We start from the raw sequence: 14121 nt of genomic DNA on the forward strand, positions 1-14121 counted from the left end.
GAGCATCTGCGTGTTCTTACACACGAGATCAATTGATGAACATCAGGGCTATGACTCCGTCTGACTTACTACCAGTATTTTTGGTGTCAGTTGCGGAGTTAGTTCATCTTTTGGCTGGGCGGAAGAAACTGAGGAGTAGAGGGAAACGTGCCGGTGCGCTCGTTCGCCTTCGTCGAAGAGGATCGCACACTCCGCTTCCCAGGATAACCCTCCCCAACGTCCGCTCGCTCAGCAATAAGATGGATGAACTGGCGCTGATGTTGAGACGGAACAGAGACTTCTCCTCCTCTTGTGTTTTGTGTTTCACGGAGACGTGGTTGAGCGATCTCATCCCGGACACTGTGTTTCATCTGGAGGGTTTCCAGCTTCACCGCGCGGACCGGGTTCCGGAGCTCACCGGCAAGACCAGAGGCGGAGGACTGTGTTTCTACATCAACAGTCGCTGGTGTACGGACGTGACGATGATCTTTCAGCACTGCTCTCCCTCTCTGGAATGTCTGATCGTCAACTGTAAGCCGTTTTACTCCCCACGTGAGTTCGCTTCATTCATTCTGGCTGCCGTATATATCCCGCCCAGCGCGGATGTATGTGAGGCTCAGAGTGCGCTCGCGGATCAGGTTCTGCATGTGGAGCGAACTTTCCCGGACTGTCCTGTGATTGTGCTTGGTGACTTCAACAAGGCAAATCTGAGTGAGGAGCTTCCCAGATACAGGCAGGTTGTAAAATGTCCCACCAGAGAGCAGAGCGTGCTGGATCACTGTTACTCATCGCTCCGCAACTCTTATACCGCCCTCCCTCGAGCTGCACTGGGTCTCTCTGAACACTTGATGGTTCATCTTGTTCCCACATACAAGCAGAAGCTGAAGCTGGCAAAGCCTGTTGTGAGGAGCATGAAGATCTGGACAAGTGAAGCTAAAGAGGAGCTGCAGTCTTGCATGGAGACCACAGACTGGGAGGTGTTCAGGGCTGCCACCAACAATCTGGAAGAGTATACAGACACTGTGACTTCATGGATCAGCTACTGTGAAGAGTGCATAGTTCCAACGCGCACCAAGGTGAGTTATGCAACTGACAAACCTTGGTTCACAACTAAACTCAGCCAGATCAGACGGGAGAAGGAGGCAGCTCGCAAGAGTGGGGACAGGAACTGCTACAAAGAGCTGAAGTATTGGTTTCAGAGGTAGCTGAAGAAAGCTAAGGCCGCATACTCTGACAAACTCACGCAGCAGTTCTCAGCCAATGACTCGGCTGCGGTGTGGAGAGGGCTCAAGGTGCTCACTAACTACAAGCCACGTGCCCCCCACACTCTGAACAACCTCGCTCTTGCACAGGACCTGAACAACTTCTATTGTCGCTTTGAGCAGCCATTTTGCACCAACACCTCTGTGGTCTCTCCAGCCCCATGTTCCACTTTACAACAAAGGACTATGCTGTCTCTTAGTGACACAACTAAGACCAACGATGTCACTGAGACAGCAAAGATCACAGTCACTTTTGATGAGGCACCCTCTCACCTCCCCCCTCTTCCTCTTTCTCTTGACATCATGGAGCAGGACGTGGTCACTCAGTTCAGGAGGCTGAACCTTCGGAAGGCGGCGGGTCCGGACAGAGTTTCCCCTGCCATCCTAAAGCATTGTGCTGCAGAGCTGGCTCCAGTGTTCACGGACATCTTCAATGCTTCCTTGGTGTCCTGTCAAGTACCTGCCTGCTTTAAGTCCTCCACTATCATCCCTGTTCCCAAGAAGGCCAGGATCACAGGACTGAATGACTACAGACCGGTGGCACTGACGTCTGTGGTCATGAAGTCCTTTGAGCGCCTGGTTCTCTCTCACCTGAAATCTATCACTGCTTCTCTCCTGGACTCATTGCAGTTTGCCTACAGAGCCAACAGATCTGTGGACGATGCAGTGAACCAGGCCCTTCATTTCGTTCTGGACCATCTGGACTGGCCAGGAACCTATGCCAGGATCCTGTTTGTGGACTTAAGCTCTGCCTTTAACACAATTCTTCCAGCTCTGCTTGAAGACAAGCTTGGCCAGCTCGACGTGCCTGACTCCCTCTGTAGATGGATTACAGACTTCCTGACCAGCCGAAGTCAGCGTGTGCGGCTGGGGACGACTGTCTCTGACACTCGGACCCTCAAAATTGGGTCTCCTCAGGGCTGTGTTCTCTCTCCATGGCTATTCTCTCTGTACACTAACTGCTGCACCTCCAGCCACGAGTCCGTGAAGCTGATCAAGTTTGCGGATGACACCACCATCATCGGGCTCATCTCAGATGGAGATGAGTCGGCTTACAGGAGGGAGGTGGAGCGGCTAGTGTCCTGGTGCAGCCACAACAACCTGGAGCTCAAGGCCCAGAAGACAGTGGAGATCGTCATAGACTTCAGGAGAGTAACAGTTTCTCTGTCCCCTCTCATGTTGGCTGGTTAAGCCATTCCTATTGTGGACTCCTTCTGCTTCCTGGGAACCACCATCACTGAGGACCTCAAATGGGAGCCAACCATCAGGTCCCTCATCAGGAAGGCCCAGCAGAGAATGTTCTTTCTGAGGCAGCTACGGAAACTACGACTGCCGACGAAGTTGCTGGTGGAGTTCTACACGGCCATCATCCAGTCCATCCTCACCTCCTCTATCACCGTCTGGTACAACAGCGCCACCTCCAGGGACAAGAGCCGACTGCAGCGCATCGTACGTTCTGCTGAGAAGGTGATCGGTTGCAGCCTGCCACCTCTTCAGGACCTGTATGCCTCTAGGACCCAGAGATGTGCAGGTCGGATCAGAGCCGACCCCTCTCACCCTGGACATGGACTGTTTGTTCCTCTTCCCTCTGGCAGGAGGCTACGGTCCATCCAGACCAGAACCTCCCGTCACAGGAACAGCTTCTTCCCCTCGGCCATCAGACTGTTAAATTTGTGAACAGCCTTGTTGTTATGTTATTCTATTTATTTTATTTTATTTTATTTTATTTGTTTTTTGTTGCACTTTATTTCAAGACACTTTCCTAGTCAGTGGGCTCCCCACTGACCATGGCAATAAATCTCATTCTGATTCTGATTCTGATTCTGATTCTACTGCAGCCCTCCTGTCCTGCCATATGGCGTCATCATCAGTTGGTGCTTCAATATCTGTTTTAACATCAGCTAGCTGCTGGTCTGGGACCGAGGGTGATGAGCTCATCTTTTTCTAAAAAGTGATACGTTTCAACACAGTAAAGGCATCACAATAGTTTGTGTTGTTTTCTTCAACGCAACAGAATAATGAATGCTGCCCTGGTGTTTCTCATCCTGGTCATCCTCACAAACTACTCAATGGTCTTCTTCATCTGCCATGGACTTAAAACCTATGGAGCATGGCTCAACAAATACCACAAGGTGGACCTGTGGCTTCTGCGTATCATTGTGAGTATGATGGCTTATGATAAGGATGATACTGATACAACGTTTTAGAAATGTATAGGTTGAGGTGATGATTGCCATGTTTCAACATTGGGAACATAAGCTTAAACAACAAATTCTCGATTTTTCACAGGTTCAGAATGGAATTACGATTTACACAACCTGGACAACGCTTGCAACCCTCATCAACCTGGCTATTGTTCTCCAATATGAAGCTGAATTGTCTTCAACCTGTCTGCAACCGTGTCATACTCAATCCTGGCCTGTGTGTTACTTGTGTGGTAAGTAATGTCAACTTAAAATGTACATGCTCATTCATGAGCACGAGCTAGCCTACTATAACTGCGTTGTCTCTTCGACCCATTGCCTTTCATCTACAGTATAAGGTGATTTGTCTGCATGCCGTTATTTCCACTGTTGTGTTCATTGACCATTGACTTTGAGTATCTTGGAAGGGTATTATATTTAAAATGTGTTAATTATTTCGTACTATTCTTGTAACTTGACCAGGTTTCTTTTGGAGAACATAGTACTTGAAAAACACATGAGATACGTCCTCATCATATACCCTGCTGTGATCTTTGCACTGGCTGGCAATATGGACAAAAACTATGATAATATATCACCAAAGCAGAATGGCATTTTCATTCGTAAGAGTTGCACAGAATATTTTTTTTCCATTTCCATCCCTCCAGTCATACATGTTTGTTCATCTGTAACCCTGTGTGTCCTTCGGATTGTTTTGGTGATTTGGAGACAATTGAAGCGGCCTCTGTACGCGCATGCTAAGGTGGGGGACTTGTAGCCAATTGACATCAATGAGAGGCAGAAAAAGATATTTCGCTAAACATTTTGTCATTCACCTGGATATGTGTTGAGTTGATCTCATGTCATCTTTTTGCGTTGTGTTATTTTTACATGGACAGATTTATTTGGTCGGACAATTATCATCTGTATCACTGTACCAGTATATGTGACCCTTATAGTGACCTTTAAAATTATTAACTTCGCTCACCTGTTAATGGGCTCCAATCAAGCCAGTTACTTGTGAAACAAGGTATTAAAGTATAGTAAATGCTTGGAAGTAATTCTGACAGTTTAAAAAATTGAAAAACTTCTTTGTATATATGCATTATAGTATTATTTATTATGATTGCAGGAATCCACCTGGTTATGGTTGAATAAAAGGCAAAACTGACACACAAATATTGATGCTTGGCATGAGGCGAAATAACATTCTGTATACTTAATAATATATATATATATATATATATATATATATATATATATATATATATATATATATATATATATATATATATATATATATATATATATATATATATATTGTATATAATATATACAAATAATATACACATCTAAAACCTATATGGAGCTATTGGTCCATGTATTCGTATTACGGTAAGAGAGACATTGCTGGTCCTATTTAGAGCCAGAAATGGACAGCGACCAGATGATCTCCAAAGACTGCTTCAACTAACTCGTGATGAGGAGGACCAAAGAAGAAGAGGGAACCTCTATCAACTATATGATCGAACCACAATGATGTAAACGAACACTGCAACAGTGGGAGTGAAAATGTGGAACCCAAACAGCAAGCTTTTAAATACCAAGTATCTGACACAGAAACTGCAACACTACTCTCTGGTAGAGAACAGACTTCAAAGACCAATAGCAGCTGCCTGACAGTAACACACAATGCAAAATAGTGGACATAACGCGCACACACGAATATCGCACACAGTCACCTATAACCACTGTTCAGGACAGAATCATTCAGCAGCATAGTGTGAGGAGTCCTGATCGCATCATTGGAGCCCCTCTGACCTCAAGCCAGGACTTTTTTTTTGCGACTGCGCGGAGCAAAGCTGCGTATGACGCGTGCAGATGCGTTTTACGCAAGTCTACACACTACCGAGAGAGGGAGCTGTAGGAATTTAGTCATCGCACTTCTTCGATTATCGAATCTTTTTTTGGCCGATAAATAGTCTTCCAGGCAAGTAGACTTGACGAGGAATTAAAACTTCCATCCGATTACAATTTTCGAATTGACAGTTTAACATATTGTGAAAGCTAAATAAGAATCGGGACTATTGAAGAGAACAATATGCAAATGCCCAGAGTGTGCGCTGTTCCTTACAAGCAAAACACTGGGAGTAAGAGGCCCGGTCAAAGAGTGCGTTTTTTTTTTTTTTTGTTTTTTTACAGCAGTGTTGTTTTGTTTTCTGGTTGATTTTACGCAAGAAAGCGTAAATTCAACAACGCTGGATCTGCGCCTGGCATGTAATTCAAAGCTTCGTTCCATTCACTCTTTTCTAAAGCAAATAAAACTACTACTGCTTTGTAGTAAGTGTAAGCTTCTTTTCATTTCGAGAGATGTAGCGGGCTAAGCTACTATTAGCTGGCTGCATTTACGTAGTAAAGGAACAGGCGTCACAGACAAACACCAGCTTTGTTTAAAGGATCATAAAATGGCACAGAAATACCCCTCAGTGGTAAGTGACTGTTTCGAGTTGGTGTTATGTGCATAAACGAGTAAATACAGTGACCGTGTCCGACTGCGCGACGATGAAAATGTCAACAAGAAGGAAAAAAAGTCATCGTCATCCAGTCCCTTGCTTACAGCTTAAGTACAGTTTGCTTTTGTGTGTTTTGTGGCTTCTACGAGAATGGAAGGCCGTTTTTTACAGTGTGGTCAGTATGTTTATGTACGAGCTGATATCAGATACATTCTCTTGTACTTCTTACTGTAATATGTAGCATTTATTATTTTTCAATTCTTGATATAGTGGTATATTTTATGCTCCCCTATATGTTTTTGTATTTCCGGTGCCTGCTGTTTTCACATTGTATGCATATTTCACTCATTTAAATTAAAGTGTATTAAATTAAAGAGTATTTGCAGATTACTTTACTGTCTTCATTCTCTTCATTCCGTTTATTTCCTGCGGAAATGCGTCGGTGTGTGGGTTCTAATTATTTCAAACTCTTTCCAGAAAAGGCCAAGAAGAAAACTGTGGAACGTGGAAAAGTGGTATTTTTCATGATTTAGTGCACACTGTCAAATCCATCAATTGAATTTCAATTATTACAACACCATCACCCAAATGTGGACATCTTGTAGTAAACTTTTAAGGAGACTGCTCTTCAATTTAGCAGGTTGAGTGGTATATAAAATGGTAAATTGCTCTTACTCATATCACGCTTTTATGCTTTTATGTCAAAAGAACAAGGCAGCAATCTCTTTGTTTTCTATTTCAGTGATAGTGTTTTTTTGTTATCTGAGGTTGTGTTCTGGACATTTGTGTGTATTCCTCTGCAGGACTGAAACTCCCGTGGTCCAACAAGAAACATCCGAAAATCAATAAAAGTCCCTATCAACAAAAACAGAAAGGTAAATGACTGTCTAATACCAAATATCGTTGTCATTGTGGTTGCTTTACAAGTTATATTTATTTTAAATCTGTGTCCGTCTATGAGGTGATATTCTAACAGATTCTGTAATGACCATAAAAACAAATTATTGTACTCATTTTTTTTTTTTCAGCGGGCCAAGTTCAGAAGAGTCCAAGAGCCTGAGCATCGAGAAAACACCTGTGAAGACATCGCATCTAGGAAGAGAAACAACTCCCTTTCTACAGAAACTCAAAGAAGTTGGACAGACCAAAATGACAAGGTACGTTTGAGTTAGAGCAACTTAAATTGATTGCTGTTGTGACATTTGAAGGTAGTGTTGTATGAACGTATCAAAGGTGTGTTCTTGAACATATACATCGTAGACTTGCAGGGCTTAAAACATGTGACCTTATTCAGACATTGTCTTTCAGAGTAGGGGTGAGTTGTCCGGATTTGGAGAAGATTATAATCTATATGATGTCATGCAATTTATTTCCTTGGAAATGTTCAAGTCCCAAAATATTTGCGCATGAAATATAAGCATTTGTATTTAATATAGATGCTTTGGGTTTTAAGCATGTATTTTTTTCTCAGGTCGAGGAAGCAGTTGACACCTGTGAAAATACCACCACAGCCCAGACCTGAGCCTGATGATGATTTTTTGATTCTGGATCTAGATGATCCACTTTGGATTACCATCCCAAAGAAAAACACAGCACAGTTGAAAGAAGGAGTTCGCCAGAGACTGCACCAAAGGAAGAGGCCCCTAAGGCGGTCATGCATAGTCTGAAAAGGAAGGAAAAATTGTCAGAGGCAATCTACTCCAGTGGAAAGTGTTGATGATGTTATTGTTAACAATGACAAACCAAATAAGAAGCAAAAACAACCCCTCATGAAGACGTCCTCTAAAGAGACTAAAACAGTGGAAGATCCCGTTGGTGGCAAGCGAGACAAAGTGCACTCCCCAGAGACCAAGAAATTAGCTAAAATGAAAGTGACACACACAAATGAGTCATTGACAAAGACACGGAAAGAAAAACACACATTTGAAGGAGAAAAAAATGTCTCTGACGACGCTGTGGAAAACAATCATGATCCACAGAGTGGCATGCATCGAGAAGACCTGGATTCTGTTCGGGTAAGAATGTTATTTTGTGTCATTCTGGTAAAAGACATGCTGAGTTACCTATTGTAACTTCAGTTCTATGAATACAAGCGATGCAACCAATAGCGAATCCCGTTAGACGGCAGAGCACGTATGACAGAATTGAAATGTTTTACCCGCCATTCACCATCTGCTTTAAAGTGTTAGTTTAAAGTCATTTTTACAACCACCAAAATGTAATACAAGTAACATCCGACTTATGACCGGGATCGGTTCCGACCAACCGGTTGTAAGTCAGATTGGACGTAAGTCGAATGCCATTCAAAATGGCCAACGCTATGCTGGGATACTGTGCTGCCGTAACTGTCGTACACGATGCCGGGCTGCAACAGGTTGCGGTGCCAGACATTGAATAAAAAAATTAAATAAGCATCTGCTGGCTGTGGTCATGCGTGTGGGTGGACGTAAGTCGAGCAGGTTGTAAGTCGGATCTTACTTGTAAATATATTTGTAAAACACATAAGCACTTTTAACTAGGGCTGAACGATTTTGGAAAATAATCTAATTGCGTTTTTTTTCTCTCAATATTGCGATTGCGATTAAATGTGCGATTGTTTGAGGTCCTCTTCTCATGTATTTTACAGCAAACACAACTAATAAATCAATCTGTATTGTAATAAACCATATGTGATTCAGTATATATAATTGTTCTTCCTTATAGGCTATTCTTATGTTAAGATAAAGGCAAATGAAGCATGAATTAAAATGAAAGATGGTTTATTTGTCTACTTCAGTTTCAACTGTAGACTTACTAAACTGATAAATCACACAAACTAAAGTGCATATTACAACAATAACGGAAACCAATATGTGGCTTTACCACTCTAACACGTCCAACTCTTCATGTAAACGTAGATTGCACGTTTTAAGCACTGTCTGAACATAAACATAATTAGTAATAAAAAAATAGCCGATTGGACAATAGACGTCACATGACTACCGGAAATGCGCATGGAGTAACAGGCACGTATTGCCGCCACTTCTACGAGAGCGCATCAGTTTTATTTACAGGTGCGAGAAGAGGTGCAAAAGGGTACACGCTCATATGAATCGTGTTTTACGAGTATGTGGAACTTATGCACCCGTTTTGGCTGTTGTTGAGGTGGAAAACTTGGCAATGTGTCACAATTGCAGTTGCAAGAGCTCGTGTTTAGCTACTTGTATCTGTGCACTTAGAAAATGAAGGCGAAATTACTTTTCGTGTTTGTATGAATGTAACTCTTTTTACACGCACGTGCCACGGGGTTTACAGATGCAAAACGGCAGTTACGCGTATGTGCCTCTGACACATGGATACGAGTCTTGTGTTACGGGTATGTGCCACTTTTGCACCCATTTTACCTTCATAGGCTAAAGCCGTAATTTACAGCTCAATGGCTAAAGCTCACCGTTGCGCTGCACCACCAACGTGAAAGTCACATGACCAGTCAAATTGCAGCCTTACGGTTAGAAAATCACGTTTTATCATACTGCGGTATAATCGCAAATCCAATTAATCGTTCAGCCCTACTTTTAACTTGAATCGTACCACTTAACAACTCAGTCACCAAATCGGTGATAAAAACAATAAAGGAGAAACCATTCTAAAAGGTACAAATGCAGTACTTTGTTGTTGATGTAATTCTTTTGTTTACCTTTTTATTTTAAACAGAGGAGGAGCTCATGATATCCCCGACAAACAAAGGTGGAAGACCAACCAAGTCATCATCTGCTCCAGATGGAAATCACATTGAGAGTTGTCAAATCCTTGGGAAGAGGAAAGGAAATCCTCCCAAAGAGTTTTGGTTGGCTTCACCTCAGGATACCCCAGAGCCAGAATCCAAAGATGAATCGCCGGTTGCAATGTCTAAACAAAACACAGCCAAACCTAGTTCACCTGTGAAAAAATCTCAAGCTGTCTTGAAGAGGGGGAAAAATGGAACCATTTCAGAGAATCTGAGTTGTGATAAAAAGGATAATAAAAGAAGTAAAAACAAAAGAATCAAGAATTCACTGATTCAGGATCGAGTCCTGGAACAAAAATATCTCGTACTACCAAGCCCCTCACAGCCATCTGACCACAGCACACACTTGGGTAAGTTAAACGCATTATTATTTTTAGTCGTAGTTGTAGTCGAATAATTTGTTGTATTTGTATTATTATTATCACACACACAGTACATTTTCATTAAAATAATTGCTTATTCATTTTTTTCTAGCTTTTTAGCATATTCATTTTGTTCTTCTTAGAACTGGCTTTGTCCTGCACCTGTTGTTTCATTTAGTTGTGTTTAGTTTGTATTTGTATTTACCATTAGCTCGGCAGAGAGACGGTGTCTGCAGTTAGATTTTGGTTGCTGAGGAAGCAAGTTTTTGATTGTATGTACATGGGAGGAAATGCATGTTCAGCATTAAGCGCTCCTTTAACCTGTGGGCCACAAAGGATGATGGAGGTTTCACACTTTGTGCCTGGGTATTTTTGTATTTTTCAAAACAAGACGGTAACATTTGTTCATTTTCACAGGACACCAAGAAGCCAACTCTCATCAGCTTTTATCACCAAGCAGAGATAAACGCAGAAGGAAACCTCTGGGTGAATGGTGGAAAGTTGACGCCTTAGAGGAAGCAGAGACGTTGCCACCTGATCTGCCGTCGTCCACTACAATTAAACCTTCAAAAGAAAGAGAAGCTCATCCCAAAAAAATTGGAGGATCTGGACATCTGACTGTTAAGAGTCGTAGAAGAGCATCAAAGCCTGTTGGGGGAGCTCTTGTGTCTCGCTTGAACCAAAGCAGGAAAACCCTTAAATCAATCCCCAAATCAACCACGAAGACCCCCAGTGGAGCACATCAGAGACAGTAGGAGCAAAACATCCTCTTTTGTTTGTTTCTTCATTTAGCCAATATTAGTCATTGTTTTACAGCAGATACCAAGATGAAGCTGAGTTGCCTGCTTCAGGCTCCAAAGTTACACTCATACAGAAGAATGGCTGGAGTGCATGCAAAGTCATTATGCAGGATGAGAGCTCAGGCCATGAGGGGCTGAACAGCACGTAAGCAAGCGCTCAGTCTTCATTACTAACTCATGCTTTTCATTTTATCTTATTTTTTTTAACAATTCATTTGCTTCCAGGTTTGATGTCTGTCTGAGTGGACCATCATCCAGGATTGATCTGGACGTGTGTGAGGACTCGGGTATGTTGTTAAAGCTTGTTTATAAACCTGAGCGTTCTCTCAGGCCCTGCACACCCTTTACACTTGCTAAACACAGTCCATTCTCTCTACCTCACTCTTCCCCTTTCCCACTGAACCAATTGGTCAAACTGGGTTGCAGCCTTGGATGAATTCAATTTATTTACTGTTTCACGGCTAAGCGTTGCCTCGTCTGAAGTGCCTCAATTATAGTTGAGAAGTTCAAATTTCAGGAACTTGTAAATTCTTTTATCCCTTCTCAGGGATTTTAATTTTTACTTCCTGTGCTCTAGATTTGTCATCATCCCAAATGCCTCCCGCTGAGCTGTCGATGTCTGACCTGTGTGCTCCCCCTCTCAAACCTATGGCGCTCCAGCCCGTGAACAGAACTAACCTGACCCGCTGCATGATGAGTCTTTGGTCCTCTCCTGCTGTTGGTATGATTCTTTTGTGTCTGTTTTTGTTTGGTTCAGTGCTGTGTGCACAGCGTTGTTTCTTTCACAAGTTTCTAAAAAGTCTCGAAAGGTTATTTTGTATATGGTTCTTTTTAAATAGCAGAAGAAAAGGAAGTGTTAGTATGAGAGGTAATCAAAAAGGCCATTTTCATAATAAGAACATTACTATTATAGTCGTATGATTTAATATTTAATAATTAAGTATTTCAAACTGACACTTCATAAATTTGGGAAGCTGGAGAAAATTCATTGTCAGACATTTATTGCTCTATGCTTTTAAATAATTAACGTTAGGAACAGAAACTAGAAAACACAGCATTAAACATCATCCAGTTCCAGTGTTGGGCGTCGACCCCAGTCCCAGATCCGCTTTAACCAGAGTGAAAGCCTTGACTTCACTGGTGTGACTGGAACCGTCGTCGTCATATTTTGGCAAGACACGCACGCCGTTGTGGCTCCTTCACTGCAATAGTAATCAATCACACAAATGTGTCTTTTGCTAATTGAAATGTAAAGTTTGGCTGTTCTGTGAGTGATGAATAGCACCATTTGATCCCTTTGACAAGTGATTTATCTCTTTTCTCCCAGTTTCCATTAAGAAAGGTTCTGAACTTCCCAAAATCAAAGTCCTAGCTCATCCGTCTCAATAGCAATAGACAAATGGCAAACACAATGTTCTTTTCAGTTGCTGGTGTCGAGACACTCAAGTGTGAAGCTGAACTCTGCAGTTGTCTTTATGAATCCACTCCCTCAGAGCGTTGGGCATCATGGAGGACAGCAACAATGGAACGGTTTCAAGTGGGATGTTCATTCTCGGCTCCTACATGAAGAAACCTGTCTGTGTGGATCACAGCGCCACCACAGTCAGTCACTCTTCTACCTCCTGTTTTTCCAAAATGTTTGATTTTTTGTTTCAAATAACAAAAAAAGTTTCGTTTTATTTCATCACTGTAAAGGTGTTCCACTTGTCAACAAGTACTTTGAAGGTGACCATCAATCTACAAGAGTCTTGCTTCATACCGGGTCACTCCTTCATCGTGCCATGTGGTAAGGACCTCTGCCACAAAATACATTCTGGTGAAACCAAAGTCAAAATGATCTGTATTGACTTGAAGAGTTTTTCCCACTGCTGATAAAATATATTATACTAATACAGAAGAGTTGTGGCAGCCATGTGGGAAAGTGGTTCTCTGATGTGGCTGGGACCAGCTGCAGCCCCACTGAGACCCTCGAAGGAAAGAACTGTAGATAATGAATGAGTCCTGGGATTGCACTGTAAACTCCTTCACTTCTCTGCTGAACGTTTTCCTGAGAGGGATTGACTTTTTTCAACAGCATCAATAAATTAAACTTTTTTTTTATGTCACTTTTCATACAAAATGCAACAAACGCTTTTCTCAAGAGGTTCGGTCCACTCTCATGGAAGATAAAGACTGTGGACCGTACGCATGCCCTCACGCTCACAGACATCTCGATACATATGTGCAACACGAACAGATGACCCATCATTTTCTCAGCGCTCACTTGTCTTTTCTCCACCAGGCCACACCTACAGCATTCACAACCTCACCACTCTGCCTGCAGCCCTCTTCTTCACCAGGATACAAGTCCAGGCTGATGGAGACGTATGCAGATGTACATTTTGTGTATCTTTGGTGACTACAGTTGTTTAGTTTTGTCATAGTTTTGTAAATAGTTCACTTTTCTGTGAAGCAGTTCTGTCTTTCAGTGTTGTGTTTATACAGAATAGGACTTTTTACTGCATATCATTTTGGTAAAAGTCAAGGTTTTATTGTTATTAAGTTGTCAAAAACGTTTTTTGGGTCGCAACGCCCTCATGACTTCAGTAAAATTCTTTGTTCACTTTGCTTCCAGTATGATTTGATTAATTTTCAAGTTGTATGTACTTATGTCAGTGAAGCAGGTTTGAAAACCACCTGTTTCCAAACTCTATTTTTGGTCCTTAATTATAACTCACTGGCATGTTGACATCTGATGTATCAGCACAAGAACAAATAACAGACTGTGCCCAAGCACTGGTTGCACATGTCCCTTGACCATGCAAGCTCATATCATATTAACAGTCTTGAGGAAGCGTTGTCACTTCCAGAATGTCCAAATGATAGTCATGTTTGGCCTGGTACAGATGCTGCATTTGACCAGTGACAGAGCTTTATCTGTCCAATGTCAAACCCTTGCTGCATGCTATTGCAGACATCGGGACTCTGGAAGACCTTAGTAGTGTGAGTGCTTCCCATATTTCCAAATGTTGCCTCCACGCTTAACTTGTTACCAAGACAGTTGTAGAGATCTGGGAACAACTGACCAATGAAGCCAATGATGTGATGGTGATGGATATACCCCCACAGGTCCACTCCCTATGACCTATCCTGGAAGTTTTCAATCGTTCCTTTTTTCCATCTCTCTTTGACCATAGTCCGAGTGCAGCAGAGATGGGAGGAATATTGTGGTCAGAGGGCAAAGCCCTCGCTTCACCTGCTGGTCTCTCACACGGAC

General features: G+C 42.4%; 1 long non-coding RNA gene across 1 annotated transcript; it reads left to right on the forward strand.

Annotated features, from left to right (window-relative positions):
- Positions 1–10007: 10007 nt before the first annotated feature.
- On the forward strand, positions 10008–13443 carry LOC128768630 (uncharacterized). The gene is made up of 8 exons (XR_008416253.1): positions 10008–10053; positions 10483–10816; positions 10882–11010; positions 11091–11152; positions 11443–11586; positions 12359–12467; positions 12561–12651; positions 13147–13443. It is a non-coding gene; the product is annotated as an uncharacterized LOC128768630 (long non-coding RNA).
- Positions 13444–14121: the final 678 nt, after the last annotated feature.

Source organism: Synchiropus splendidus, chromosome 12, assembly GCF_027744825.2.
Source record: "Synchiropus splendidus isolate RoL2022-P1 chromosome 12, RoL_Sspl_1.0, whole genome shotgun sequence".
NCBI lineage: Eukaryota > Metazoa > Chordata > Actinopteri > Syngnathiformes > Callionymidae > Synchiropus > Synchiropus splendidus.